Here is a 27120-nt window from a genome sequence, read left to right on the forward strand (position 1 = left end):
AATTAGCTCTCATTTCTTTTTTTCCTAATATATTGTATTTATTTAATTCAAAGTGTGGGAGGTGTCAATGTAAGGAAAAAAATATTTTTTTCAGTAATTTCGTTAAAATCGTTAGACATCACAGGTTATCTGGAATCACCGTGGGTTCACAGCTGGACTTCAGCTCTGGCTTGTTTTATTTATCAGTTCATTCATTGATTCATGTTAACTGAATCCAGGAGAGTAATTAACAAATAATAATATCAATTTCTTGATTTATAATGGGAGATACTAATTGGGTCACAAGTATTTACTGAGCATTTACTTGCACTGAAGGGAATAGGCCCTCTATGGCAGGAAAATATATACCAATCATTTATATTAGGCATTTTTTAGGTATTCTCAGGAGACAATGTTTATAACACCATGCCTTGTACATAGAATTTAATAACTGTTGGCTGAAAAATACCAGACATTAGAATGGCACACAAAGAGTCAAGAAACGGAGAAAAGTCAGATCTTTCGGAGAATTACTACTATGTTTTGCCCAATAGGTTGTCCTTATTGTTGCCCATATTTTTCCATGTAGCTAATCCCCACTGGTCAGCATTGAGACACATTTTCCTTAAAGATCACCAGCTATAGAAGCACCTTCTTCCTCAGCATTTCAATTGTTGACAAGGCAGAGTTACAGCAGCATGTCTACCTGTTTAACACACACAATTGGGGCTGAGGTGTAGCTCAGTGACAGAGAGCTCACCTAGCATTCGTGAGGCCTGGTGTGATCTGTGGCATCACCAAATAAACGAGTGTTATGGTTTGGATGTAAGGTGTCCCCTAAAAACTCAGGTGTGGGGCAATGCAATAATATTTAGAGGTTATGAGAGCCTTAGCCCCAACCAGTGAATTAATCCCCTGGCAGGATTAACTGAGTGATAATTGAAGGCAGGCAGGGTGTGGCTGGAGGAGGTGGGCACTAGGGGCATCCTTTGGGGTATGTATTTTGTATCTGGTGAGTGGAGTCTCTCTCTGCTTTCTGATCATCATTGAGTTGCTTCCCTCCACCACACTCTTCTGAAATGATTTCTTCCCCAATGAATGGAGCCAGCCTTCTATGGGCTGAAACCTCTGAAACTGTGAGCCTCCAACAAACTTTTCCTCCCCTAAAATTGTTCTGGTAAGGTTTTTTAGTCACAGCAGTGAAAAAGCTGACCAGAACAATGAATAAATAAAAAATAGATTGTACTCTTTAAAAACCTTTTTTTCTCCCTAAAAAAAAACAAAAGAGGGAATCAGGTCTAGGAACTGAATCATCTAATTTAGATCACCTAGTGCAGTGGACCTCCAATTGCGCCTAAACATATTCTATAAACAGCACTTTTCTTAGCCCAGTTTTTTTTAAACATTTATTTTTTAGTTTTCAGTGGACACAACATCTTTATTTTATTTTTATGTGGTGCTGAGGATCGAACCAAGGCGAGCATACCAAGTGTGCGTGCTACCGATTGAGCCACATCCCCAGCCCTCTTAGCCCAGTTTTTGATGATAGCTGAACAGAGTAACAGTTTGTCTAACAAACTTTTGGAGAAAGGCAGAGCACAGGGTGAATCTGTGTTGCCGCTTGTTTTTGCAAATAAAGTTTTATTAGGACACAGCCATGGCCATCGTTTTCACACTGTGGCTACTTTCATGCTGTTAACTGCAGGGTGGGTAGCTGTGGCAGAGGCCTAGTGACTCACACAGATGAAAATATTTATCTGACCCTTTACAGAAAGTATGCTAATTTTTGGAGGGTAAGCATTCTATATTGCTAATTAAGAACAGCACCGCATATATTAGAAATTAGGCAAGCAGGTGATAGGGCTGACCATCTATAATGGAAACTGAGGTTCTGAACCATGGCTCTTGCTTTGACAGTAGGCTATCTTAATTCAACGAGGAGGGAGACACCTGCAGGCAAAATCAGAATTTTCTGCAGGGAGAAGTTCTGAGTCCATGTCAACTTGTGACCAAGTGCTCAGATATTCATTTAATTTCCATTAACCATGCTGCTACACACTATTTTCTCTGGCAAGACTGCAATTTGCAGTAAATCCCGAGAGCTTTTGGGAAGGTGGGGGAGCTGTGGGTAAAAGTGACCCAGGATTTAGTGAAGGGAGAGTTTCATAATTTTTCAGTAGAATCACCATATCATGCTAAAGAAAGCAAAGTGAATTCAATCTGAAAATAAAGATTAGAGTATTCAAAGGGGCATCAAAACTAAAGCCTCTCTTTAGCAAAAGCAAGATGCCTTAAGAGAAGTGGGATGGAGCTGGGTGTGGTGGTGCATGCCTGTAATCCCAGCACCTTGAGAGGCTGAGGCAGGAGAATTCCAAGTTCAAGGTCAGCCTCAGTAACTTAGTGAGACCCTAAGCAACTTAGTAAGATCCCGCCTCAGAATAAAAAATAAAGACTGGGGATGTGGCTCAGTGGTTAAGTGGCCCTGGGTTCAATCTCTGGCGGAAAAAAAAAAAAAAGTGTGATTGTTTCAGAGGCAAGGAAACATTTATGTGGTATGTTTCAGTGTCATGGGAGCCGAACATTCAAACAAGATCTATAGAAATGCAGACAAAACAATACTTATTTCTCATTTTGCAGTCACATTAAATTTACCTTAAAAATAATGCATGTTTTACATTAAAATGAAAGTAATTTTATGACATCATTTAGGTGATTTTAAACACACTCACACAAACACACACATTTTTTGGTGTGTGTGATGGTGCACACCCATAATCCCAGCTACTCAAGAGGCAGGAGGATCACGAGTTCAAGGCCAGATTGGGCAACTGAGCCAGACCCTGTCTCAAAAAATAAAAAACAAAAAGGGCCAGAGATGTAACTCAGTGGTAGAACACCCGTGGGTCTATCCCAGGTACCAGGGTGGGGGTTGGGGGGAGGAACAGCAACATGGGAAGAAGTGAAGAATTTCTCTCCAAGGAGCAAGGGTCATACGTGCTTACATGTATGTTTGTTCTTACAATGTGTGTGTTTGTTCTGTAACACGGGACTGCTTAAGGACAGGTACTTCATAAGTGTTTCTGCTGAATTTGATGATTCTCCTTCCCTTATAACCATACCCGATCAGCTCTACCTCCCAAGTATATCCTGAATCTAACCATCTCCCACCATCTATATTGCTACAACGTCAAAGTCAGTCTGAACTACCTTCGTCTGTCACATGGACTACTACGGATGCTTCACAGTGTCTTTCCTTCCACATAGCATCTAGATTGATCTAAGCATAAAGCTAATTATGTCCCTACGATTAACCCCTTCAATTAATTCTCATTAAGAAAAAACCCAAATCTGATGTCCTTACCCTAAACAAGGCTCAAACAGACTCTGTGACCCTTACCTACCATTCTGCTTCCATCCCTCCCTGTCCCAGCCAGGCCAGGGTTTTTATCTTCCTATTGTCAAAACAGTCCTGCCTCAGGGCTTTCTTTTCAGTTCTTTTCTCAACCTTGAATCTCCTCCACCCATTATTCCCTCTCAACTAAAAACCCAGTGCAAAGAGGCTTTTCTTGACTACCAGTCACTCTCCACTACATGATTCCATTTTACTTTCTTCAAGGTACTTTCCATACATAAAAATCACCTTAGTTGTCTTCCACTGGGGCTCCTAAAATTTAAGCATTCCTTGAGGGCATGGTCTGTTTCACTCCTGCATCAGACTAAAACAGTGCTTGGAACACAGCAGGTACTGAAGAAAAATCTGCTTATGGACTAGCTATGACACAATTCATCTATTTATTTTCATTTTATCAAGAAAACATATACACTTTGAAATTTAATAAAGTTTTGATGTTTTATAGGCATTTTCTAATTATTTAAATAAAATGCTTAACTAAGCATTGTGGCTCATACCTATAATTTCAGTGACTTGGGAGGATTCAGAGGCAGGAGGATTGCAAGTTCCCAGTCAGCCTCAGTGACTGAGCAAGACCCTGGCTCGAAATTAAAAATAAAAAGGATTGGGGATGTAGTTCAGTGGTAAAATGCCCCTGGGTTCCATCTCTAGTACCAAAAGTAGATAAATAAACAAACCATTTTGGCCAACTGTAAGTATTATGTTGGAAAGTGTTTGAGCAATTGAATAGCTTCTAAAAATGCTTCCAATGGGACTGGGATTGTGGCTCAGTGGTAACGCGCTTGCCTAGCATGCATGAGGCACTGGGTTCGATTCTCAGCACCACATACAAATAAATAAAATAAAGGCCCATCAACAACTAAAAAATATTTAAAAAAAATGCTTCCAATGAACACAAGCTTCTCTAGCAAATTGTACTTATCACTAGACTGATACAGAAAACACTTCCATGAATAAAAAGCAATGCTGAAACTTTAAATCCAATATAAAGAAAAGCATACAGATGATACTGTGGGAAGTTTTACAGTATGAATATTTCCTTTAATATCACAAAACCAAAATCTAGCTGGGCACAGTGCTGCACATCTGTAATCCCGGCTACTGGGAAGCTGAGACGGGAGGATCACAACTTCCAGGCCAGTCTGGGCAACTTAGTGAGACCCTGTCTCAAAATAAAAAAATAAAAAAGGGCTCAGTGGTAAAGTGCCCCTGGGTTCAGTTTTCAGCATCACAGATTCAATCAATCAATCACAAACACACAGGTTGAAGACTGCCTGCCTGCTCACTCCATTCCTACCTGAGTAATTAATATGCAAATCTGCTCTGTTTGATCCCCACCTAAGGAAAAAAACTGTCCAGTGACTTGTCTCCAACCCTCTGCCCACTTCTCCCCTTTTCATGACAACAAAACCTCTCAAGATAGTTGTTTGCTTCCTTCTGATCCACTCACCTTCTGCCCACTCCAATCTGACGTCAGTTCTCAGTAGCTCTCCACTAAAGCTGCTTTTAGGAAGGCCATCGGTGACGTCTGTGTAGCCAAATCTGGTGGACATCTCCTGTCCTCATCTTACCCACTCTTACACAGAAGCATTAGCTAATAATGCCCTCTTTGAAACACTTTCCTCTCCACCTTTCCGATACTCAATTCTGCTATTTTCCTTCTTCCTCCTCCCAGTTCTTCTATTGGCTTCTATTTCTCTACTGACTCTAATTTTTTTTTTAATACTGGGGATTGAACCCTGGGGCACTTAACCAATAAGCCAGCCCTTTTTATTTTTTAATTTTGAAACGGGTTCTTGCTAAGTTGCTGGGGACCTTGCTAAATTGCTGAGGCTGACCTCAAACTTGAGATCCTCCTGCCTCAACCTCCAGAGTATCTGAGATTATAGGTATGCACTACCATGCTTGGCCTGACTTTAAATATTAAGAGTGTTAAGAAGGACTGAAGGGTTGGGGTTGTAGCTCAGTTTAGAGCACTTGCCTAGCCTGTGTGAGGCACTGGGTTCAATCCTCAGCACCACATTAAAAAAACAAAGGCATTGTGTCCATATATAATTTAAAAAAATTTTTTAAAAGAACTAAAAAAAGGACTAAAATCTAGTTCCTTTTTCTTCACTGTATGATACTTAACAAAAATATGATCTCTACTTTGTTGAAACTAGGGCTTCCCTTTGTACCCAGTTATGATTCTTTATAAAAATAATAAGCTAAATCAATATTGGTGTCAAAAATAATAATCTTATAACTTTATAAACACGGTATTCCCATCTTATGTTGCAATAAAAATTTTAGCTGGTCCATGGCTGGTGTGAATAATTACATCTCTGACTCTCTTTCAAGGAAATACAGGCGAGTCATTAAATTCTGGCCAATGACATATAGGCTAATACCCCCAAAAGACAGATCACATGCATAGTATTGTCTTTTTTTTCTATTCCTTTCTCTATCCTGATGCCTCAAGTGCACATGCCACCAGCTTTAACCATGAGTTTGAGACCCACAACGGCCAAGCAACAAGATGCAAGTTTGGTTCCCTGCCAATTTGGGATGTGATCCTGGTCTTGGATCATGAGCCAGTCTTGTGTGGTCAGAGCCACTTTATTTAGGTTTTCTGATACCCAGAACTGAATCTTTTTTTATACAATTCATCACAACATCTACCTTCCATGCTCCATGGTGATAGATATCTTCCATATGCATGTCACATAAGCCTAACTGCAACCTCGAGTGAATACACCTTCCCCATTTGACAAAGAAATAATCCCTCAGAAGAACATGAATAAGGTCATCCATCCGTAAGGGTAAAACCAATCAATGCCCACACTGTTCATCTACAGGCACTAGACACAACTCTGGTCACCTTCTAGTTATCAATGATTCCAAAAGCAATACTGTAGGAAAACAGTTGATACCAAACTTCCATAATTCTGTCATTCACACCATACTGTTTAATACCTAATGCATTTGCTAATGCTATCCCCACAGTCTGTTCCTCAGCCTTTCCCAGCTGTAACACACCCCCCAAACAAGGATGGATGAAGTGTCCTTTCTGTGTACTCCTGGAGAACAACACATACCTCTAGTAATACTCAGGCAGTAGTTTTAGCCTAGTAATTAAAGGCAATAATTTTGGAGTGAAGAGACTTGATTTTGAAGTCTATTCTATCACTTAGGGGTTGACAGATTTTAGGGAAAGTTAAAATTTTCTAAATCTCAGCTTCTTTATCTATAAAACAGGGATAATATCCTCAGATTCTGAGGATTAAATGAGATCATGAAAAATTTAGTATTTTCCTATAATACTGTATTTAATCTATGAATAGTAGCCATTATATGATGCAGTGGTTCAGTTAACTACAAATTGCACTACCCAAGTTAGAATTTTAAATATCCAGCTTTCTAAATTTCTTATCCAATTGAGACTGGTAGGGTCCTTAAAATTTACACAAATTCACTAATGAGATTCTAGCAATTTATTAAGTAACAGATTCATATCTATCAGAATATTATTTGGAATACAGGTAAATCTTTTATGTCTCCCTATATAGTTCATTACAGTGCTAAGCACTAAGGTATGAAGTTCATATACCACAGAACAGCCAAGAAGATTAACTACTTATTCTTGTAGGGCTATTGCAATGTCAATTTTTACATCACTCTGTCATTATCAATGACAACTTGATAGGATTTTCTTTTATCTTGAAAAGGAGAGTCTGGAAAAATACTGAGAGATTTGTGAGGAATAAACTGATAATGAGGGACCTATTGACTGCCCGATTCAACACTTTTTCTAGAAGCTCAGTAAGGGATGGTAATTTCTCAAAATGATGAAAATGAGACAATAGAGGCTACTCTGCAAACCATGTAAAATAAGCCAATCAGTGGAGAACAGCATTTATGAGGTAACAAAAATCCTACTAAAATTACCTTCATATGCTGTCATGTATATCTGTCCCTCTACTCATCATAAATACTATTTAATGAACAGATATTCATTAAAGATTTATCATGTGCTCAGCAATGGCAAATACAGAGAAAATACAGAGTAGTATGTTTATTCTTACAGTAATAATATCAACACAAATTAGAGAACAGAAAATAAGAGGCCAGGTAATGTTAAAAACATCACACAGCAATATAGAAAGACAATGTATGATTACATACACATTCAAAGATAATTGTGAAGAACAGAAAAGTTAGATTCTAAAAACTAATCAGGAAAAGTTTAAGGAAGAAAGGCAATCTGGGTTAGATATATTTTTCTTCTTTCTGGTGCTGGGAATTGAGCACATGCTAGGTAAGTATTCCACTACTGAGTGGTACTCCCAGCCCCTGGGTTAGATCTTGAAGGACAGGTAGTTAGAATAGGTACAAGCAGGGGAAAGCAGTTGCCTATCAGGGATGTAACATAAAGACTAGGAGACAGGATTAGGTACAGCACATTAGTGGGATAGTAAAAGAGTTATCTCTCTGTAGTATGAAAAATAATGGGAGGCTGTATGGCTAAAATATTTGACATTTAACACACAGCCAGGACATTAGAAGTCTTGAAGTAAGGCAACAAAAGGGTACACTGAGAACACAGGGAATAGATTTAAAAAAAAACAATTAGATAAGGGAGTAACATATTTGTAAAACTGGCATAGAAGATGGATTAAAACAGGGAGAACACAGATTCAGTGAAGATGGTAGAAGACTGTATAGAATTGTAAGGGCTTGGATTAAGATGGTGGCAGCAGATATCCAAGAGCAAATGTCAAGTGGCTGATCATTTTGGCTATGAAGTACTCATATAAGAAAATATTTTGGGGGCCCGGGTTGTGGCTCAGTGGTAGACCACTTGCTTAGCATGTGTGAGGCACTGGGTTCAATTCCTGGCACCACATAAAAATAAAAACAAATAAAGGTATTAAAAAAAAAGAAGAAAATATTCTGGCCAGTTGTAGTGGCACACTCTGTAATGCTGAGGCTAGTCTTGAACTTGGTGATTGTCCTTTGTCAGCCTCACAAATTGCTGGGATCATAGGGTGCTGAGTCTACAATATAGAATTTAGAAAATTATTACATCATCTTTATTCTTATTTTGTGAATGACATGAGTATTATCAATCTTCCTGGGTAATACAGTCTTTAAAAACATCTTCTATAAAATGCAGCCATGCCCATTCATCTACATTATATGAAAAATGAAAATTATATTCAGTGGTACTCTTATTAGAAATTATCTACCTTCAGCATATTAGTATTTTATTTCCAGGCTTAAGTTATAGTATTTCTGGCAGCTCATGTACATTGACATTTCTCAACAGAAATCAGATACACAAAGTGGCTGAGAAGGCATTAGTCTGGGGATGAAATGAATTGCCTGAGATCTTGTCATGGGGAGTCAAGCCTTGTCTTACAGACTTAAACACACTCTCCATCTTAAAATAATATTTACGAATTCATCCATGATACTGTTGGGAAAATGCATAAACAAACAGACATCATTGAAAATTTGGTATTGTTATTTAAAGAAGTGAGTCCCTGGGGCAGATCATATAGTACAAAACTGCAACCATTCAAAAATTCAAGCATTAAAAGAAATAATCTATCTTATCTCTCAGCTTCTGAAAAGAATTTCTTGTACTATTCAATGTAGGTTAGTCATTCTTAATGCACCAGAATAGGTAAAAATGTTAAGCGCCTCATAGGAGCAACAGGGATTGCCCTCTTAGGGCAGAAAGGGGCTTTTAGGCAGCCCCCCTTTTGCACAGTTAGACTATCCCCAGAGGGAGCTCCTCCAGTCCTCTGAGGCACATGAACTTCTCTGATGATCTTTTAATACACAGTGGCATACAGAGTCTGTGTTATATTCTCCTTTGTATTCCCAGGGTCCACCCCAATGTCTGGCAGATAATAAGAATTTAATAATGTTTGTTGAATAAATTTAGTGGAAGTTGGAAGAAAATTTTTTGTTTCTTAAAGATACCATTGGTTTTCTAGGAAGCAGAATTCATGATGAAGTAAAATAAAACCACCTAAGATCACTTCAGCACCAAGAGATTTCTTAATTTTTTATTTTTAATTAATTAATTTTGTTACTGGGGATTAAAACCAAGGGTGCTTTACCACTGAGCCATATATCCATCTCTTTATTTTTTTTATTTTCAGACAGAGTCTTTCTATGTTGCTGAGGCTGGCTTCAAACTTAGCAATTATACAACTTCAACCTCCCAAGTCAACGGTACTGTGGGTATGTACCACCATGCTCAGCTCTTGATTTTTTAAAAATCTAGTTATTAAACCAACCATATACAGTAACTTGAAAGACTGAAAACGATCTTAAATATTTCCTACAGAAATTATTCTATGGCATGTTTTGGTTTTCCATTTTGATTTCTAATAACTCATGCACTTTTTTTTAACCTAAATTTTGTTTTGAATTGATCTTTTGGACAAAATACTATTCTCACATTTTAGACAATTTAAAAGGGAATTTTGTAGATTGTATAATTTGAATCTAATCAGAAGGAAATATCAGCAATATGTGGAACATTCTGCTAAAAAGGGGGAGGCATGGTGTCTTTTTCTTCCCATAACAATGCCATAAAAGACACAGAAAAGCTATGGACATGTTATAAGTTGAAAGAATCCAAAGATACACACATAATTGCATGATCTTAGATGGGATCCTGGACTAGGAAGGGGGAAAATGCCACAAGGGACATTATTGGATCAACTGACGAAACTGGATTACAAATAACAAAGGATCACTATTAAACTTCAAGTTGTTTATGTAATTCTTAGGAATTACATATGATGTACTGAAGATATGCATAAATGACTTTAAAATATTACATATGAGTACATATATTCAGGTATATCTGTAGCTAGAGACACATATTCAGAGAGTGAGCAAGAGTCGTCATGAGCATAAGTAATAAAGCAAATGAGACAAAATTTTAATGACAGGAGAATCTAGGTAAAATGTATATAGGTGTTGTATGTTTTTTTTTTAACTTATCTGTGTTTGAACTTATTTTAAAATAAGGAACAAAAGCAAGCAGTCAGTTTTTCAAAGATTACCAGCTCCTTCCTTTTTTTTTGTTCTATTATCTTTCCCATTTGTTTAGATCTTTGTTAAAATTTTGTCTCATATGATTAACTATTTTTGTACCACATATTTCAAATACTCTAGATTATTTTTAAGAAAGCTTTTAAAATATTGCCTTTATTTCTAAATAAAACAGAAGTAATTTTCACCTTTCCAAACAGAAGCAATAGGAGCAACCCAGGTTTAGCCTTGATAGAAGCCAATCACATTCAATTTAAGAAGTTGATAAAGCACAACAATCACCTCTGTAAGGCTTACAAAAATGAATTAAACACGACCCTGTCTGCCCTTAAGTAGATAAAAATCTAGTGAAATATAGTAATAGTGGTCTGAAAAAAAAAGGGGGCAGAATCAACAAAGATTATATTATCTATTGTTGCATATTTCTCCCAAACACAGTAGTTTAAAATAATAAACATTTATTATCCCATATAGTTCCTGTGGTCAGGACTCTAGGAGCAGTTTAAGCAGGTGGATCTGGCTTAGGGGCAGACAAGAAGTTGGCTGGGCCTGTAGTCTCTGCATGCTGGACAAAGTCTTCAAGATCTACTTCCAATGTGGCTCTTTCAGATACCAGGCAAGTTATTGCTCTTTTAGGGGGAGGAGGCCTCAGTTTCGTAACGCATGACTTCCACAAGGCTGCTTGAGTATCCTCATGACATGGGAATTGACTTCACTAGAGTGATCCAAGAGAGGGAAATGGAAGCCACAATGTTTTTTTTTATCACTTAGCCTCAAAATCACACACCATGTGTGTGTGATAAACACACTACTCCAGTAAGTTACACAGTCATTGGGCATGAATTACAAGACGCAAGAATCATTGGGGCTGGGCTGGGATTGTGGCTCAGTGGTAGAACGCTCGCCTTGCACGGGCGGGACCCGGGTTCAATCCTCAGCACCACATAAAAATAAAGGCATTGTGTTGTGTCCATCTACACCTAAAAAATAAATAAATAAATATTAAAAAAAAAGAATCATTGGGGGCTGGGTGTAGTGGCACTCGCCTTTAATCCCAACAACTCTGGAGGCTAAGGCAAGAGGGTTGCAAACTCAAGGCCAACCTCAGCAGCTTGATGAGATCCTATCTCAAAAAATAAAAAAGATCTGGGGATGTAGCTCAATGGTAGAACACCCTTGCATTCTATCCCCAGGACCACACACACAAAATTTTAAACATTAAAAAATGCTGAGGGCCATCTTTGTAGCTGGCTACCACAAAAGGCTACATAAAAGACAGAAGATATCTAGGGAGGGCAAATGAGGTGTTCTTAAACCCAAATGCTTGGTATACCAATGGTAGTGACTATTAGGTGATCTCTAGAGTATAACCTTTTAGATTTAGTCCCTCATACATAACCTAGCCAATAATTGTATGGTAGTATCCCTTTATCCACAGGAGGTACCTTCCAAGGCTCCCACAGATGCCTGATTCCACAGATAGTTTTGAATCTTGTATGTACTGTTTATTCCTATACACATATACCTATGATAAAGTTTAATTTATAAATTGGCACAGTAAGAGATTAATAATAATAACTAAGAAATCTGTACAATTACACTGTAATAAGTTATATGATCTCTCAAAATATCTTATTGTCTATATTTGCTCTTCTTGTGATGGTGTGAGCTAATAACAATGCCTACATGCTGAGATGAAGCGAGGTGAATGGCGTAGGCTGTGTAACAGTGTGAGGTTGCTACTGACCTTTTGATGATGCATCATGAGGATCACTTAACCATGGAGGCTGAATGAGGGTAAATGAAACCAGGGAAAGCAAAACTGTGGATAAGGGGGAACCACCTTAACTGGAAATATGCCAACATGGCAATATTACTTTTGTAAACAAGCACACACTAGACTATCTAAAGAGATTTATGAAGCATGAATAACCTGTTTGGTGTATGCTATGCTGTGCATGGAAGCTTAGATTCTCTCTAGCCAACAGCAGACCTTGGTAAATTCCTTTTTGAACTTAACATATAAAATTGATCTTAACCTCACATTCATGGATGATGCCAATACTTATGAATGTGAATTTAGAAATAGGTTCTTAGCAGGGGATACTAAGATGAGATCATTGAGGTAACCTAATCCCATGTGACTAGTATCCTTATAAAAAAGCAAAATTTGAATACAGACACATACACAGGAGGGACATTACATGAACATAAACACAGAGATTGGCATGATACTTCGATAAGTGAAGGAACGCCAAAGATTGCTAGCAAATCAATAGAAGCAGGAAGAGGCATGGAACAGATTTTCCCCCACAATTCTCAGAAGGAACCAAGCATGTCAACATGTTCTTTTGGACTTCAAGTATCGAGAACTATGAGATAATAAATTTTGTTGCTCAAGCTATTCAGCTTGTGGCACTTTGACACAGCAGCCCCAGCAAACTAATACAGAACAGATGATCTCTTAATGATAAGGTTTAGAATTGGATAATTCTATGAAACACTACAAATATTTGGGAAGATTTCTCATATTCACCTATTTACAGTATAGCTTAGTCTTCCAACTGAAAACACAAACAGGCCGAATGCAATGGCACATAGCTGTAATCCCAGCACCTTGGGAGGCTAAGACAGGAGGAGTCCCAACTCCAGGCCAGTCTCAGCAACTTAGTGAATTCCTACGAAATTTAGTGAGACCCTAAGACCCTGTCTCAAAGATAAAAAGGGCTGGGCATGTAGCTTAGTGGTAGACCCACCTGGGTTCAATCCCTAACACCATTAAAAAAGAAAAAAGAAGAAGAAAACACAAATGGATTCTTTATAATTATAATGCAAAGGATTTCATACTTTTTCTGTAAAGGGTCAGATAAAAATATTTTAGGCTTTGTGGATTTATAAGGTCTTTGTCAAATATTTTTTTATAGTTCTTTAAAAATGTTAAAGCCATTCTCAACCAAGGGATGTATGAAAACAGGCCTCAGTCCACAGCCTGATGATCCACAACCTGATGATCCACAGCCTGAAGATCCCTTTTGTGTCAGGCTAACTAGCTCCCTTTCCCTTGGCCTCCTTTTCTTCAGCATTCCAAGCCCAAGAAACTATTTCAAATTCTTTTCACTGTTAGGTGGTACTTACACTAGCCCAGGCATGCTTCCAATGTCCTCAGAGTAGTACCTTCCTCAGAATTATCATCCCACAGTCCAGAAGTTAGAAACTTTTTCCATTTTTCCTTTATTTACTCTTCATTAAGAAGGGAGCAAGCAAGCACACGCAACTTACGACATCAATGACATACCCTCAAACCACTAGGGCCCCGTGCTGCTCGTGGCCCATTATAATAGACACATGTCTCCAAAGTACAATGTTTTCACATCACAAATGATTTACATCTAGAGATTTAAATAATTAAGAGTGCTCTTTCATAATCACCAGATACTGCAGACCCGACAATGGCAGGGCTAAGTACACAGAAACAGAGACTGAAAGTTCTAAAATCATGTCAAACAGCTACCACTGTCATTTTTTCCTTCTTTTTCTAATTGGGCCACTGCTGTTTTCTCAATTAAAGCAGATTTTTTTTTAATATTTACTTTTTAGTTTAGGTGGACACAATACCTTTATTTATTTATTTTTATGTGGTGCTGAGGATTGAACTCAGGATCCTGCACGTGCTAGGTGAGCCCTCTACCATTGAGCTACAACCCCAGCCCTAAAGCAGATGTTTTATACAAAGTGAATAACACAGTCCCTACCAAAAAATAGTTGCTCAATGAATGTTAAAACATGTTCCCCTCTTTTCCAGTCCTAGAGATGAAAGCCAGGGCTTCATACATGCCAGGCAAGTGCTCTATCACTGAACTACCACCTCAGCCCCCTACTTGTATTATTATTATTTTGGGGATACTGGGGATTGAACTCAGGGGTGCCTGACCACTAAGCCACATCCCCAGCACCCTATCATCTTTTGTTTTTCAGACAGGATCTCGCTAAGTTGCTTAGGGCTTCACTACGTTGTTAAGGCTGATCTCAAAACTTGTGATCCTCCTGCCTCAGCCTCCCAAGTCACTGTGATTATAAGGCATGTGCCAACATGTCTAGCCCCTACTTGTATTTTTTTATGAAGCTACAAAACAACACAAACCAAGTATGGTGGCACATGCCTATAATCCTAGCAACTCAGGAGGCTGAGTCAGGAGAATCGTGAGTTTAAAGCCAGCCTCAGCAACTTAGTGAGACCTTGTCTCAAGATAAAAAGGGTTGGGATGTGGCTCAGTGGTTAATCTCCCCTAGGTTCAATCCCCAGTACAAAGAAAAAAGAAACCCACACATTTTCCTGTTGCTTAGGAAAAATGATGAAAGCTTATTAAAAACAAGGAAAGGAAGGTAAAAGAGCCAGCAATAAGAATGCACAGGGTGGATAGGAGGGTAGAGTGAAGAAGAAAGGAGGAAACATTTTATGGCATTGGTGGCAAAATAAAGGATGAGAAGGCTCTTCTAATTGGTTCTATTTCAAATGCCCTGTTGTATAACTTAATCTGACTATATTATGAGAACAAACAAGCTTCTATAATTCATTCTCAGTTTGCTTTTTTATAATGAAAAATTTTGGTCTTGAAAAAAATAACAATATTAAACATCATGTGTAAAGGTGGATACTGGCCTCTGTATCGATTTGCTAGGGCTGCACTAACAAAATACCTACAACAACAGATTTTTTTCTTCACAATTCTTGAGACTATTAGTCTCAAGGTCTAAGTCTGATATCTGGTTTGATTTCTTCTGAGGCCTCTCTCCTCAGCTTGCAGATGGTTGCCCCTCTGCCTGTTTTGGGTGTCTCACTCTGTATCCAAATTTCTTTTTTTTGTAGGGATACTAGTAGTATTGGATAAGAGCCCACCCTAAATACCTCACTTTAACAATCTCTTTAAAGCCCTATTACCAAATACAGTCACAATCCAGGTACAGAGAATTATGGCTTCAACATATGAACTTTTTTTTTGAGGGGGGCAATTCAGCTCATAACAGGTCCAAATCTTAATGTGTCAGCACTGCAGTTGGATTTATAGCAGGGTAACTGCATTTGTGCTAATCTAAATGTCACACATCCAAATGAAATAATGTAGCATGATGATCTGAATTTATTAAAAGGCATCTCTCTTTTTTCCCTACAGAAACCCAAATCTATAAATTATACACAAAATGTGGTATGACTTGATAACTTGCCAGAGCAGGCCCATGGTGGCAGTCAGACCACAAGGAGCACCACTGAAAGATCCCTTTCCTAATCACTGCTTCCTCATTGGCTTGCCACAAAACCTAAAATTCTTTAGTTCTATTCCTTCTTTGGTACTTTATTTCCTCTGAAAATATAAGTAAATCACTGCAAGAGTAATATATTAAGAGATCATCAGCCACTAACACTTTAGGGTAGAACAGCTCAGATCACAGTCTTAAAATAACCAATTCTGTCAGAATGAAATTTTCTTTATAACTGCTCAGCTATTGGAATGTTAATCACTGTCTCCTTTAATAACAGTCCAGTCTAGGTCACTTAGGTTTTGTTTAAGAAAATGAGACAAGTAACATATATGAAAAACATTTTCCCATCTTATAAAAGGAGCCTGAGAAGGGTAAAAAGAAGGTGTTGATATTAACATTTTTGAGTACCTGCTAGGTATCCAGCATTTAGCTAGGCATTTCAGAAATCATTTCATTCAATCCTAAAAATAATTCTGTGGAGTGGTATAAACTTCCACTTTACAGATGAGAAAATAACTTAGATAAATCAACATACCAGAGCTTGTTGATAGGAAAGGAGTGCCTGAAAGTATCTGGCTTGGTGGCTTGCCTGTCAGTGGACAAACTGATAATAAAGTCCCAAATTTTTATAGCATTGTTGTGAAATTTAAAGGAGTGAATGTGTAATCTTAAGTGTGGTAGAATGCAATAGGACTGACGTGTGGCTTCTGAGACTCGGCCTTAACAGGCCTCGCAGTCTTTCCTTTTGCCCTATTAGAACTCTGTGCTGCCATGTTAAAGCCCTCTGGGGAGACTGTGAGTGAAGAGAACGCCAGCAAAGAGGGAGAAGGAGCTGGCTGACACCCTGTACCACAGCCTCAGACATGTCATTGAAGCCACCTTAAGACTCTGTGGCCCTAGGCCAGCTGCCAACTGATTACAGCTGTGTGAGCAGGCCAAACTGAGACCAGGAGAAAAACTAGCCAATGACCTACAGGATCAAGAAAGTATACAAATGAGATAAAAAAAACTTTATAGTCCTCTTTTTACAGTTTTCCTCCAAAGATCTCCAAATTTGAAAAACTAAGTTTTCTGAAGCATAAAAATTAAAATCACCTTAGAACTTGTAAGAGTAGTGCCGTCCGTCAGCTTCATTTGTCTGATGTAATCACCACCTTGTTAATCCCTGAAGAAGAGCAATTATTTATCTTAAACCAGACTAAAGTAATGGGAAGAGTCCCAAAGTACAGATGACCAAATGACCCACCTTCATTTGTTTTAGAGAAACACAATCAGTAGTCTCCCATCTTGCTTCTCGTTTTCCCTATTCTTCTCTGTGGCATTGGTTTAGGGAGTTTTTCTCCTCTACCACACTCAACTTCAAGGCTTTTCTTGCAATTCTGATATGCAAATGTTCTCTCATTTCTGCTTATTTCCCAATTATTCCTAAATCTGTACTTACCATCCAGATGTATACCTTGGGATCAAGTCCTGTCTCTCTAACCACCTGACAGAAGGCTCCCCTCCTTGAGGTATTGCAAAATTAGTTCAAAATCAAACCTCTCATTTGCTCCACTCCTCCTCTGCTTTAACAGGTTCCAGACTAAGACTTACTTAAGCATCATTTCTTCTGGGAGACCTTTACAGGATTTCTGAAGGTAGGTTAGGTGCTAAGCCTTTTTTTGACATTCTGATGGCATTATGTGCCCTTTAAGTAACTTGTCACTAAATACACATTATAATCCTTAGTTCCCACTTTACCATTCACTCAACAAACATAACATGTAAAGTGGTGACAGATGATGCAATGGAGAAAAAAAAAAGCAGGGGAATGGGATGCATCCACTTAACGAAAGGGGTGCCCTTTCCAATTTGCACACACCCAAAAAGCCGTTTTTCGATTGAGTGGGGGAACAAGTGTGTGTGTGTGTGTGTGTGTGTGTGTGTGAGAGAGAGAGAGAGAGAGAGAGAGAGAGAGAGAGAGAGAGAGAGAGAGAGAGAGGGGATAGAGAAGGGATCTGTAGGCTGCTAGACTGATCTAATGAGTTAGTAAGACACAGGAAGGTTTTAAACAAAGAAATATTTTAAATGACATACTGGTTGCTAGATGGAAAACAAAGTGAAGGGAGACAAGAAAAAAGCAGGGAAAACAAGGATATTACTATAACTCAGTGGTCCTCAATTGGGGGCAATTTTGCCTCACAGACAACATTTTGGCAATGGCTAGTTGACATTTTTGGCTGTCACAACTGTAGGGATGGGTGACTACATGCACCTAGTGGGTGAAGGCAAAGAATGCATTAAACATCCTACAGGGCAGAGAGCAGAGGAAAGCCTGTTCCCCAGCATTACTGATCCCAAATGTCAATAGTGCCTAAATTGGGAAACTCTGCTATAACCTGTGACGGGATGTGGCTTGGATTAAGATAATAGTGTGACAACTGCAGAACTGCTTAGCTTATGGGTATATTTTAAAAGTAGGGCTGACTACATTTGCTGAGGGATGCAGTGTGAGGTATAAGGGAAAAAGAGGAATTGGAGCTTACCTAAAGATTTGTTGCCTGAGTAATTAGAATGAAGTTCAACACATGAGATGAGGAATAACGTGGGAATAGCAGGCAGAAAGAAGGTGCTTTGTGGAAAAGCAGATGAGATTGATGGGACTCAAGTGTTCTGTTTTGGACACACTGAATTTGAAGTGCATACTTGTCATCAAGAGAGTTTGTCAGGTAGGCAGATGGACACAGTCCCAAGATCGGGGAGAGGCTGATGCTGGAGATATTAACTTGGAAGTTTTAGTAGCCATACAGTGTTTAAAGCTATAAGACAAAATTATTTAGGGAACAAATGGAAACTGAGAAGCCATGTTGGCCCTAGGCATGCCACTGTTCAAAGAGGAGGAACCTGTAAAAGTTACTAAGGGGAAGCCAAGAAGTAGGAGAACTTAGAGTACATGAGAGTGATAAATGGTACCAAGTGCTGCTCTGAGGCCAGGGAAAATGGAGACTAAAAAATGACCACCAGAGCTGGCTGCATGACAGTCAATGCTGATGTGGAAATGAGCACTCGCTGGGGAGATAGGAGTGAAGGCCTAACTGGCCTGGATTCACACGAGAATGGAGGGGAAGACAGAGACAACAGCTCTAAACAGTGATTCACTTTTTTGGGGGTGGGCCTGGGGCTTTAACACAGAGGCACTCTACCACTGAGCCGTATACCCCAGCCCTTTCTAATTTTTACTTTTGAGATAGGGTCTTGCTACAATGCTGCGGTGGGCCTTGAACTTTCGATCTTCCTGCCTCAGCCCTCCGAGTTGCTGGGATGACAGGTGTGTACCACCATACCTGGATAACAATGAGACACTTTTTTTGAGACCTTTTCCTATATTTAAAACTGTGAAAAGAGGATTCATTTCTTTTTCTCCCAATTTTTCATTTTATATATTTGAACATACAGAAAAATTAAAAGAACAGTTTGACAACTATCCTTACCATATACCGACCACAGACCCGACATTTAACAGTGTATCATATTTGTTTTACCTATATGTGCTTGGGTATGTGTTTAAACTATTTGAAGATAACTTCATCTCTAAATAAACTTCAGGCATGTCTCCTATGTCCATTCATCTACATAAAGCCACCATTAGCACACCTAGGAAAATTAAAAACATGTTCTCCATTATATTCTACAGCTGGGCATCATATCCAAATTCTCCCAGCATATATTCTACAATCCAGGATCCACAAAGTCCATGCACTGCGTTTGTCTGTCATGTTTCTTTGGTCTCTTAATGCTACTGATTTGCTGAAAAGACGCATCTACAGAAAGGATTTGACTGACTGATTCTTGTCATGCCATTTAACTTGTTCTATTCTGAGAGTTTTTGAGGGTAATAAATATATTTGCTATGTCTGGCATGATATTCTGAAATTACTATTTCCCAACTTCCCTATAATCTCTCTGCCCTTTATTTTCAGAAAATCCTCAATTTATTACAAAAGTTTTTTTTTAATTTAATCTCCACCTATTAGCTCTGAAGACTCAACTGAGTATCCAGGTTATATATACTCCATATTCAGAAAAAATGTCCTAACACCCCTCATTTACAATAAGAATTCAGAGGAGAGCTCATTTTAAAGCTAATCAGTACTTAAGGCAAACATCATTTTATTGATTAATCATGACAAATTATATTTAGAAAGTAAAATGAATTTCCTAAAATTTCTTTCCTGATCAGTGAAATAGTGCCTCCTAATTCTTGAGGGTGAAAGTTGCTGTCAACTACACCTGCATGACTGGAAATTATGACATCCAAACGAGTTCCAAGTCTGTGCCGCCACACTGTGTGTGCTCTTCCACATGGGGAACAGATACCTGAGAAAACCTATCATGCTAATAGCTGGGCTTCTGTTACTGGTCTTATGTATAAATTCTTCAAGCAACTTAAAATGCAAAGAAATCCAACAATGCTTACAGTTGGAGTCCCAAAGAACATTTAGACATTATCAGTTTATCTTAAGACACCTTCTGCCTTAATCTTCAAATTATTACCTGTTCCACTGTTGAAAAGCTATAAAATGGAAGGCAAATGAATTATATACTTTTAATTCAAATGAATATTTCAAGTTCCCTCTAACACTGCAATTATTATTTTTTGTTATCTTATGAAACCTAATATTATTTAGCATATTATATTTGTAATCATTTTTTTTCTTTTTCTTTTTGGTACTGGGGATTGACCTGAGTGGTGTGTAACCACTGAGCCATAACCCCATCCCTTTTTATTTTTGAGACAGGGTCTCACTAAGTTGCTGAGGCTGGTCCAAACTTGCTATCCTCCTGCCTCAGACTCCTGAGTTGCTGGGATGACAGACATGCACCACTATGTCCAGCTAAAGGAAGGCATTTCTTTTCAAATTCTAAACTGAGTATTTCGTGCCTGCATGAAATGTGCAGTAAATTTGGGATACAAAGCAAAGACCCTGAGAGGTTATTTAAGAATTACATAATAAATGTAAACTATAATGGGCACGTGACTATTAACAAATAGGTGAGCAATTGTGATTATTAGTAGGAGAAAATTTGATGAAGAAAAATACAGATGATCAATCCCCATTCCATGTTCATGGAATCATGAATGGGACCCACACAATTACAGTTTTAACAAGTTCCCAATGTACTGCCATCCGTATCTATCTAGGAACCCAGGCATATAGGGCAAGTACAACTTTGGAAGGAGAGGCTGCTAAGAACTAGCAACTGAAACGTTAGAGTGAACTTTGAAGGACAGGCAAAGTTTAGATGAGGAGAAACCAACATTTGTTGCGAGGGCTTATTAACTGCCAGACACTGCTGTACATATTACTTCATTTAAGAGAATTTCATTCATACATGGAAAACTGAGCTCAAAAGAGAATAAATAATTAGCCTGAAGTCACAAAACTAGTTAAATAACAAAAGTGGGACTAGTAGATATTTTCATTTTATAGATGAAACTGAGCCTCAGGGAAGTTAATGTCTGGAGAAACAAATTCAACAGTGGCAGCACCAGAATTAATAAGTGGCCAAGTTGAAATCAGATCTCTGAATCTATAACCTGTACTTTTTTTGGCATGGTTTTTAAAGAGTAGATGGAGGTCTATATTGCTTAGGAAAACATAGAAGTAAAAAAAAAAGCAAAAGTAAAATTAAACAAGAAATCAGATTAGATCACAAAAACTCAGTCTACATTTTTACTTATTATGTGATTAGAGAATCATACATTAAATACCGTCAGTGGTTTTGCTCTTTAAAACATATGAGTCTATTCTTACCATTCCATGGTTGTATTAGTTTACAAATTATTAGCCCCCAAATAACAGTAAAAATACAATCAATCCAATCATTAGACTGCACTTAGCTACTATTTGGGAACTGCCAACCTAGTCAAACTGATTTTACGGTTAGCCTCAATTTAGAAGTATAAAGTTTAAGGCTGGAGTTATTTATTTATTGGTGGTACTGGGGATTCAATCTAGGGCCTTGCACATACTAAGCAAGCACTCCAGCACTGGGCTACATCCCCACATCTCCGCCCTTATTAATATTTTTGTGGTACTGGGGATTGAACACATGGGTGCTCTACTACTGAGTTATATCCCCAGCCCTTTTGATTCTGATACAGGGTCTTGCTAAGCTGCCAAATTATTATCAAACTTGTGATACTCTTGCCTCAGCTTCCTAAGTAGCCGGGGAACACGGGCATGTGCTAGTATGCCCAGCTAAGATCAGGGGCCTCTATAACTGAGATTTTAAAAGAACATATGCTTTGTGGTCAATATTAATATTTCAAGAACTTTTTTTTAAAAAGTGAAGTTAAACATTCATTCACCTCTCTTCTCTATTTATGGGTCAGTTCCATTTTCAATGGGTCAAGACCAAAGTAAAAATTCAACTAATTGAGGTTCTGCCTATAATTAATTTTTTCTCCATTGCTCCTATAGAATATTGCTTTGCAACTTGAGTAATTAAAATTTCATTCTGCTTTGTGTGACAGGACAGTCACCTGTTTACATGTTTCTACCTCTCTAGAGATAAGGACCATGCATTATTCACCTTGATTCTCCCTATATTTAGTACAGTGCCTTGCATATTTAAGGGATGCTTGTTGACAAATTTAATGTTTTTCTCAATGACATATACACTGAAACTAATACATACAAAAATATAGGGGAAATATACTATTGAAAATATTCCATCTTAAGTGGCCAGGGCTGTAGTTCATTTTTAAGAGTGCTTGTTTAACATGCACAAGGCTCTGGGTTCAATCCCCCAACACCACCCCCCAAAAAAGAAAACAAAAAACAAAACAAAACAAAAAAAACCTGGACAATATTCCATTTTAAAAGTCTACCATTTTAATTGGAAATTGGAAGTTACGAAGATCATCATTCAAGTCCATACTATGTATGTACTGGGCACCATATGAACAAAACAGATGTAGTCCAAGTTCTCACAGAACCTAATACAGAGAAAGTAAATATATATGTATTTATTACACATTCATTCCATGAGGAAAACAGCAGTAAGTGGTAATAAAAAACTAGTGTGGGTGTAAAGGACAGAGGGCTTCTGTAACAGGGTGGACAACTTGATATAAGACACTGAAGCTGAGATCAAAAGCTTGAGAAGAGCAAGTTCTACAAAGACAAGGAATAGCATTGCCATGTGATGCAATGCCATTACTACAGCACATCTTCCAACCTTCTACTTTTTTTTTTCGATTATTTTGCTATTGTTTCTATTATCACTCTCTTCTGGTTATGTTTTTTTGTTTGTTTGTTTTTATTTTCTTGGTGATTTCTTGTTTTAAATTTCCTGGCTAAATTAAATGATGGCATGAACTCTGGGGAATTTCAGACTACCCATTTCCAAATAATCCTAAATTCCTTTCAGTCCTTATGACTGATAAATTAATTTTGAATTGACAACTATGTTTCAATTAGGAATGCTTCTCTATATAAGCTTAATTTTTTGATTGGGAGGCCTCCTGATTGCTAATCAGCATGTTGTGTGATTACTTCAAAAAGTACTTATAGAATGTCATTTTGTTGCTAGAAAAATGTACTGCTGCTTTCTGAACTCTAGGTTAGTCTAAGGTCTAAGAAGAGAAAAATGTACCTAAAGCAGTCCCTAACCACTGAGCATTCTCAGATCAGGTCTACGGCTGAAGCTACCCACTTAATTATGAAGGTGGATGATATGTTGGAATAGTCTGAGATTAGAAATAAAATGTACTCTATATGTGTAATAAGAACTGTAATGCATTCCACTGTTGTGTATTAAAAAAAAATCAATAAAACTAAAAAAAAAAAAAAACTGAAAAAAAAAAAAAGAAAGAAATTAGAAGGTTTGGGTGTTAGTCCCAGGTCTGCCACTGTGTTGTGTAAATTTGGGTAAACTGTTTACTTCTTTTAGGTGTTTTCTTATTGGTAAAATGACAATGCACAGCAGTTGCATCATAGACAAATTTAACTACATGTTTAGCCAAATGTATAAGAAAAAATAAGTTTAAATAGCATATGCTTTGGAATAAGCATTGGTTTGGAAGCACAGAAGACAGTCTGTTTTCATATGTTTCTTATTGAAAATCTTGCTGTGCTGAATGATTTTAATGTTTAAAGATTTGTGTCTGTCCCTGAACACAAACCACCTATTTCCTCTAGAGATTAAATGTAGAAGCAGTCCTTCAGGTAATGTGACTTCATATAGCTAGTCTTACTTCAGGTTATTTATTTATTTATTTTTGTGGTGCTGGGGGATCAAACCCAAGATCTTGTGCTTACTTTAGAACTAAACAGGACATTGACTCCATTATCCCACTATGACATAGGGGATGCATCTGTGCCACTATTAAGGGCACAGATATATTCACATAGGTGGAAAAAGGTGAATATACAATGTAATTCATTGCACAATACTTTTAAATAAAGATTAAAAAAAACCCTTCAATATCCAAAAGGGGAGAGGACTGATGAAATAATGAAAAAGCTTAATGGAATATTATGCAGCCATAAAAACAACAAACTGCTTGCTAAGTAATAGAGAACAATAACTAAGATATGTGAACAAAGGTATTTCAGCATGCATTGTATATATCACTTATGTCAAAAGAGGGGTAAATAAACACCAATAGTACTTATTTGCTTGTATATGCATAATTAAAAAAATATACAAGAAACTGTTAGCCTTTGTTGCTTCCTAGGCAGGGAACTGGGTAACTGAGGAACAGGTGTGGTAGGAAGACTTTTCACTACATACACTTTTGAATTTTGAACCATACGAATATACTACCAACCCAAAACACCACAACAAATTTAGAGTAATAAGATAGCACTTTATGGGGAAATGGGATGTCCTGAGTGGGAAACACTTTTTAAAAAGTAAATATCTGCAGGTATAATGGTGGGACTATAAAAGACCTTTCTAAGATGTCCATCTATTTCAGACTTCTCATTTTATAATCTGTAAACCAAGGCCTTCAGAATTAAGTGACCTGTGTAAGGTCACATAGATACTCTGGAATAGAAATCAGATATTCCAAATTATGTTGTAAGACTCTTTATCATACTGTCTTCATTTTGTGTGGGCAAAAAGTAAATTTGGGCTACATTATAAGTTGTCAGGTTTTATCTAAATTTTAAAGTATAAAACAACCTTAAATCCTGGGATTAATAATTTCTTGTTTGGATCACTAAATGGCTACACTTACAGTTTGTGCTTTTCTCTACAATTGCACTTATAGAGCAGAATAAATAAATGCATGTTCCCTTCTAACAAATCAAATCACTGAGGACAAATACTAAAATGTCTCAAGTTTTTTTTAAATTTTTTTTTAGTTATAATTGGGAACTATACCTTTATTTTATTTATTTTTATGTGGTGCTGAGGATCAAACCCAGCGTCTCACATGTGCAACCCCAGCCCTTAAAGTTAAGTTTTGAAATATACAATGCCTAGCACAACTTTACTGACAAGCAATAGTTTCAAAATTCCTAAAATGCAAGAGTTAGCTGTATTTCAGAAATTAGATTAGTTAGGTGTGTTAAGAATTTTTGCCTGGTGGCACAGTGGCTCATACCTGTAATGCCAGGGAACTCAGGAAGCTGAGGCAGAAGCAAGATTCCAAGTTCAAGGCCAACCTCAGCGACTTAGCAAAATCCTGTCTCAAAAATAAAAGGGCTGGAGATGTAGCTCAAGGGTAAAGAGGCCTGGGTGCAAAATTCCCAGAACTGGGGGTGGGGTGGGGGGATACAAAAACAATTTCTTGGAATTAAAAATGTTGCAAGGTACACAAACCATTATTTAACACTCCATAAAACAGTGACCGAGAACAGAACCCCACAATCATAATTACTAATATTGTTTTAGAAAAACAAATGGAATAAAAACTTTATGTAATTCTCATTAATGCAGGCTGTATTTTGTGATGAATTGTGTCTCTAAACTTCAAAAGCTTTTGATTTTCCAAGCTTCCTGAATATTAGATTTACATAAGGGATTAGACACTGAACTTGCAGGGTGCTACTAAGAAGTATGAATACTTGTCTCTGTCTTTTGGATGAAGCCACACAAGGAATCACAGCAGGCAGCTTTTATATTCCAGATCTGAGATAAAAAAGTTTATTGGTTAAAGAGCCAATCTATTAAGAATTGACATCATGAGAGAAAATGAAGCGCAAAAAAAAAAAAAAGGAGATCCTAATTGTATGGCATTGTACTACTATAGTCGTTCACTATATTAATAAATAATAAAAACAAACTTCCATGTATTAAACGTGAGATTATAAATGGAAATAAAGAAGTGTAATTTGTGTTCCATGCTGCTGACAAGGGAGTGAAGGCAATAGCTTGAAGCCACTGGAAGGTAACTGCACTCTGCCACTGGAGTACTCAAAGGATTCCAAATACACTGGTTAAGGAATAAGTAGAAATACAAACAATTTTACCAATTTGGGACCATTGCTCTCTAACACAAATGTAAGTGGAGTTTTCTAGACAAATTCTTCTAATCGCCTATATCTGAATCCTCTCCTTTAAGACTTTCCTAACTTCCTACAAGGAGAAAGGCTCTGGAGTCATTACACAACCAAAACAACTAAAATCTTTTTTCTCCATAACTGAAGCCCCATCCATCTCCATTTTATTCCTGTCATATTAACATCTTTCCTGGCCAAAAAAAAAAAAAAAAAAAAAAAGAAAAGAAAAAATCAAAATTGCACTCAAAGAATAAAAATCAACTTTGTAAACGTTTACTTTTTGACATAACTTAGTCAATGACGTTGTTTTGCAATCTCAAATTTTTTACTACATTTGTATTTGGTTTTATTCAATTTGAGTTAACATTCAGCAAGTGTTTATTACTGTATTTCTTTCTAAAAATGGATATGGCAATGGAGAGCAAGAAAAAAGCTATTATTTCAGGAGGAAATACTACTTTTCCAAATTTTCATAAATTCAAAATAATGAATGTTTTTATTATTAGATCTTACAACGAATGCACCAGTATATTAATAATCTAGTACAACTACAAAAAAAAAAGTAGTAAATAAAACCTAACCAGCCTATTTTCATCTGGAGGGAAAAAACCAACAATTCTTTGTTGGATTTCTTGGCCATTGACATTCAGAAACACCACAAACTAAAATCTCTTTTAGTCATTAATTTCCTCCTACATGGAACTTGTTTCCTTCCTATCACCCTATCAAAGGCATCAGCATTATTCCAGAATATAATCATTTCGTTTGAGCACTTGAAAGAAACCCACAGGCCAAAATGCCCAACACGGTGACGATGTAAAGAGATAGTCAGTAAACTACAAACTGTTATCCTAGGACCCAGAAACAATCCAACCCCAAAGTACTTCTGAATAGGCTGCCCTGAGATTTAGAATG

At 37.5% G+C, this 27120-nt stretch overlaps 1 long non-coding RNA gene across 1 annotated transcript in view; it reads right to left on the reverse strand.

Annotated features, from left to right (window-relative positions):
* Positions 1–27120, reverse strand: part of LOC308641528 — a 42187-nt gene that overhangs the window by 14730 nt on the left and 337 nt on the right. The window contains exon 2 of the long non-coding RNA XR_014020466.1: positions 16802–16871. This is a non-coding gene — a long non-coding RNA (uncharacterized lncRNA). The remainder of the gene's footprint in view (positions 1–16801; positions 16872–27120) is intronic.

Source organism: Spermophilus citellus (genome assembly GCF_964194105.1).
Source record: "Spermophilus citellus genome assembly, chromosome: 1".
Classification (NCBI taxonomy): Eukaryota; Metazoa; Chordata; class Mammalia; order Rodentia; family Sciuridae; genus Spermophilus; species Spermophilus citellus.